Genomic DNA, 6,347 nt, shown 5'->3' with positions numbered 1-6,347 from the left:
AGTAACAGTCACAGTATTTCATCACCAATCCAATAGCCTGTTTATTATTTTTAGGACAAAAATATCTTACTTTACATTTAGTCAAAAGTTTCTGAAATAGCAAGGACTGGTCCAGTGAAGCATGGTTAGCATTATTATCATCATCATCATCATCTATGTAGGCCTACTGCCCTGACAGAATTACAACTAACATTACACAAGCAGGCCATACATATTTTCATACTCACTTCTCTCCCTTTGTGCTAAAAAATATGCGGACAGACATAAAATGTGATAACACACAGCACTAGTCGTAAGCATTCCTATTCCTTCCTCTGTTACTATTTTACGATGCTTATTGCTAACGTTAGCCACATGGCTACCAGCTCAGACGTATGACGGTAGCTCGCTTAGCTTAGCTCTAGCTCGTTTGTGTTAACAGCAAAACAAAACCGGGACCAGTCTGAGTAGAACTACATTATATCCAGCACTATAGGAGTTACACACAGTCCGATTATTCATCTTTGTCTTTCTCATAGAGGAACAATAAACTTATAGCCATCTTACTCACTGTGGCTGCGGCTAACGCCAGTATAACACACACACACACACACACACACACACACACTTTATATTCTTTTTGTTTGAATGCTAGCTCGCTCCATGGTCGGATCATCCCTATGTTCCCCGGGTCCTATGTTCCCCGCTTTGTATGTGACCGGGGAACATAGGGATGATCCCGTCTGCAGTTAGCTGGGCTAGCAGCCGAATTAGCCGCCGAATTAGCCGCCGAGCTAGCCGGGGAACATATGTACGCTCCCCTCCATGGCTATCATGAAGCCGAGCTGCAGCTCAGGCTTCGTCCTAAGACTGTCAACTAAATTAACATGATATGCGACATAATGTCTAACGTTAGTCTAACACTAACTAAACAGATATGTGACTGTATACACATAACGTTACTTACTGGTCCAAGAGAAGAAGAGCTAGCTCCGAGTCAAAATGTGTCCCTTGTTCTTCTCGCAGGGCTCAGCCCCCCTAAGTTTGCAGCCGGTCCTCAGTGGTTTGGTAGGGGGAGTGGCATTACGGTCCCGGTTATATAGGGGGAGTGGGTTAACGGTTCCAGTGGAGGAGAGGAGGAGGTGGGTCACATGCACTAACATGAACGCGCTGCCGGCACAGCTTCCAAAACAGAGGCTCCAGAACAACACACAGAGGGCGTGTGACGTAACTCTCTACTCCGATGTAAATACACCATTAGTGGTTTACATAGCAAAAATAAAATTCCCGAAAGCTAATAAAGCTGTATTTCGCATATAGCCCCTTTAAGTTAGTTTAATATTCAACATTCAAAATACAAACCTATTATGCGCTTCAACCATTTGAGAGAATGATGTCAAACCAACTGTATAACAGACTACCCAGCAAACACATAATGTTCCAGTAACCTTCCCAAAACGTTCCGAACAAGTTTTCTATTGAACATTCCCTAAAGAACATTTTAAGAACGTTGTATAAATGTTAGTGTCTAACGTAACATTCCCAAAACATTCTAATAACCGGATGAAATAACGTTTTTATAAAGTAATTTCCTAAAGTTCCCATTTGGTAGAATTTTGGGTAACCTTCCCACAACGTTCTAAGAAAGTTCTATAAATGACGGTTTTGATATAACATTCCTAAAACGTTCTAATAACATGATAATTGTAACGTTATTTGAGGGTAATTTTCTAACTTTCCCCAGAGGTTACTGGCCAAGAGAAGTTATTGCACATATGCCATACAAAAATAATAATAATAAAAATATTGCACCAATATTGCACCATTCCCCACAATATAATCATATTTACAAACAATATATACACAAACAAATCATTGTGCAGCATTGATAAAAAAAGAAATCAAAAGAAAAAAAGAAAAGAAAAGAAGAAAGGAAAAAAGAAGACGAATTATATCCCATGTGCATTGGGACATCGCGACATAATTGTGACGCTTGACACGACACATGCGCAAGGACAGCGAAAGAGAAAGGCGCCAGAACACCAACCGACAAGGTAGACATCAAAGGCGCTAGAACACCGACAAGGTGAGTAACATTAAAGTTATATCCAATTTCATCTATCGTGTAAAGTTCCTATCTGCCTTATACTCATATGTCGAACTATTGTTCATGTGTAAGCTAAGACACAGGGAATTACTGGCCTGTTTTCTAGGTTTAACTACATCGGTTAGCTAGTTAGCTATCCCCTAAATGAAAGGCGGTGTAAATAACGTTTGTTCAAGTTTAGGGAATCCATTTCATTTTGACTTAAGATAAGTGGTGTCGTTAGACCTGGGCATTCGAGGCTATAACCCCGGATCTTTTGGGAATAGCCCCAGATCTGCAAATGCTCTTATGGGCTATGTGCTACAATTACATGGAGTATTTTTTTTTTTTTACATTTTTTATTTTTATTTTGTGAGAGGATTACAATACAGTAGTTACTTTCAAGGAACATACAATGTTACTTCTGCCACTCACAATTAAATTTTTCAATGTGTATAAAACAATAAACAAAATACACAAAGGTAAATGAATTACATCTAAAAACTTAGATAGATAGGTCTACATAAAAGAGCAAATAAAGAAATGTCTACCAGGCAGTTTTGAAGTTAAGTATAAGTGATACAGATTAATCCCAAATTCCAACAAAACAATAAAAATAGATAAATAAATAAAATAAGAAAGAAGAAAAAAAAAAAAGAAAAAAAAACCCGGAATTGCAAGGTCACCCATACCGTACTTCAGTCTGTTCAAGACCGGCATATGTAACCCACTTGGCCCACCTTTTAGTAAATATGATTTTTTGAAGGCGGAGGGAGAAGGTAATCCTTTCCATAAGGTAAATGTCATTTACAATACTTATCCACTCCTGTATTGTGGGTGGATCGGGGACCAACCAACGTCTTGTAACTGCTTTTTTACCAGCGGTTATGAAAATATCAAATAAGTATTCATCAGCTTTCCTGACCTGTAAATCAAAATTTCCTAAAAATAATGTGGAAAACTACATAGGCAAATTAGTGTTAAATAGACCACTCAATACTTTATGAAGCTCTGCCCAGAAGGATTCAACCACCGGGCATTCCCAAAAAATATGCCAGTGATTTGCCTCCCGGTGTCCACATTGCCCCCAGCACGCAGCTTCCCCTCCAGCAAAATGTGCCTTTTGTTTAGGTGTAGTAAAGAAACGGATCATACACTTCCAACCGAACTCTCGCCAAGAATGAGAGCTGGTGCATTTCCACTGGGATTGGCAAATGTTAAGCCAGTCCTCTTCAGATATTAACAGACTACCCTCTCTCTCCCATTTTTTCCTAACATAATCTGTTTTGTGGGACTTCTTAGACAATAGGCCTTTATAAATTCTGGAGATGACACCCTTGTTTGATTTTCCTTGATAAGCATCAGTAAAAGATTTTGTTATGGGGTCATTAAGGTCTGTTTCCTTCCTGATATTTTCAAAACGACTACGTACCTGGAGGAACCTAAAGAATTCAGTTCTGTCCAGGTTATAGTCTTCCTTCAACCTATCAAAGCTTTTAAATTGTCCCTTTTCTGTAAGAGAATAGTATGTCGTTATCCCTTTCGAGATCCATGATTTAAATCCTTTATCTATTGCGTTAGCCTTAAACTCCGGATCGTAAGCACACCATTGAATTATTTGTAACTTGTTACTTAATTTGTACTCATCTTTTATCATATTCCAGATTTTTAACTGCACTTTGATCCATAGGTTCTGTATCTTATCTACAAGTCCTCCCAAATGTTTGTGGGGTAGTGCTGCTTGTATTGGAGGATCAACTAGACTTGAGAGTTCTATATCTTTCCATCTAGCTTGAAAGGATGGGTTACACAAATGAATTAGGGGTCTAATCTGAGCTGCATAAAAATAATCTTTAAAATTAGGTAGTGACATTCCCCCTTGCTCTTTTGGGAGTTGTAATGTCTTAAATCTAACCCTGGGTTTTTTACCCTGCCAAATAAATCTGGAGATAATCTTATTCAGTTCAGAAAATTGTTTTGGGGAAATTTCTACAGGGAGTGCCTGAAATAAATAGAGATATCGTGGGAGAATATTCATTCTTACAGAATCAATTCTGTGACTAAGACTAAGAAAAGAAATTGAGTTCCATCTGTGTATGTCATCTTTAATTTTCGATAAGAGGTGGCCATAATTTATCTCTGCCAGTGTTCGAATTCCTCTCGGCAGGTTTATTCCAAGATATTTTAACGACTTTTGATCCCAGTCAATGTGAAATTTCTCTCTAAGTTGCTTTGTGGGTTGATAGTTAAAGGTCAGAATTTGGGTCTTTTGTATATTTAATTTATATCCTGAGTAATTACCAAATTTTGTAACAGTAGGACAGTCATTAGTTTGGGGAGTGAATTAGGAGGGTTACTTAAATAAACCAGCACGTCATCGGCGTATAGCGCCACCTTGTGGTCTTCTCCGTTAATGCAGATGCCTTTAATATTCTGGGTCTGTCTTATCCACAAGGCTAGGGGCTCTATATAAAGTGCAAATAACAGGGGTGAGATTGGACATCCCTGTCTTGAGCCCCGTTCCAGTGTAATGGTATCGGAAAGGTATCCATTTATTTTTATCCGAGCCGATGGTTTGTTATATAAAGTGCGGATCCCTCCAATAAAAATGTTGTCCAAGCCAAATCTTTCTAAAACTTTGTATAAGAAAGGCCAACTTACCGAGTCAAAGGCCTTCTCGGCGTCTATACTAACTAAACAGGCTTCAATATTATTCTTTTGGATATGATGTAATACATGTAATGATCGCCTAATGTTATCGTGAGTCTGTCTTTGTGAAATAAATCCGGTCTGATCGTTGTGTATAAGCTCAGGAAGAACTTTGTCCAGTCTTCTGGCGAGGACGGCTGCATAAAGTTTGTAGTCAACATTCAACACCGAGATGGGTCTGTATGAACCACAGTCTAATTTATTTTTTCCCTCCTTAGGAATAACGGAAATCACCGCCTCATTTCAAGATGAGGGCATTTTAGCATCTGTTAATGTGGTATTACAAGCTCGGAGAAGGATTGGCGTTAGCTCAGCTTTAAATGCCTTGTACCACTCTGAGCAGTAGCCGTCCGGGCCAGGTGATTTGTTTGATTTTAGGGTGGAGATGGCCTTAGTTAGCTCTATCTCAGTTATAGGGGCTGTTAATAATTCGTTTTGTTCTTGAGATATAGATGGTAATTTAAGAGATCTTAAAAAGTCATCAATTTGCTGATCACCTTCCAATTGGGGTTGTGTATACAAGCGCTTATAGTATTTTCTGAAAGTTCTTTGTATTTCTTCTTGTTTGTACTGTATAGCGTTAGAGTCTATATCCCTTATTTTATATATCGTGTTGTCTGCTCGTTGCTTCTGCAATTTTCTTGCCAGGATTTTGAGTGATTTTGCTCCAGACTCATAATAAGTTTGCCTTGTGAATAACATCTTTTTTTCAATTTCCTGTGTATATATTAGATTTATTTCATTTCTAACTGCTTTTATTTTAGTTAGTATTTCTGGTTTTTGTTCTCTTTTATGTTGTGTCTCAAGATTTTTCAATTCTTTATTAAGATCTATCAATCTTAATTGTTTGTGTTTCTTTTCATAGGCACAGAATGATATTATTCTCCCTCTAATAACAGCTTTTAAAGTATCCCATACTGTAGCTGAATCAACCTCGCCGTTATCATTTTCCTCGATAAATCTCTTTATTTCCTCTCTCATTTGGGTTTTAAATCTTGGATTATTTAGGATACTTGTATTCAACCTCCACAATGTTCTACCCGGGTTATCAATAATATCTACAGTGCAGGAGAGGGGGGCATGGTCAGATAGATCAATGCATCCAACATCACAATCGCGAATTCAATAACGGTCTCTCTTTAATATAAATAAAAAATCTATCCTGGAATAAGCATCATGTGGATGTGAATAAAAAGTATAGTCACGGCCGGATGGATAGAAGTCTCTCCACAAATCCAAAATGCCAAGCTCTGTCATTAAGGCATTAATTTTCCTATGTAACAGTGTAGTAGCTGTGTTTTTAGATGAATCCTGTTTTGGATTGAGACGGATATTAAAATCACCTCCACATATGACAACCCCTGTGTCCTTCATCATCAAATCAAATATGTTTCTATAAAAAGCAAAATTACTTCCAGGGGGAGCATAAACATTACAAATCGTTATAATTACATCATGTATTTTCCCTGTGACTACTACATATCGCCCTTCCTTGTCAGATGTCTCTGAGACCTGTTCAAATGGTATTTGTTGTGAAATCAAGGTCGCTACACCCCTCCTGTGGCCTGATTTA

Source organism: Scomber japonicus, chromosome 5, assembly GCF_027409825.1.
Source record: "Scomber japonicus isolate fScoJap1 chromosome 5, fScoJap1.pri, whole genome shotgun sequence".
Classification (NCBI taxonomy): Eukaryota; Metazoa; Chordata; class Actinopteri; order Scombriformes; family Scombridae; genus Scomber; species Scomber japonicus.
Note: the sequence above shows the minus strand (reverse complement) of the source record.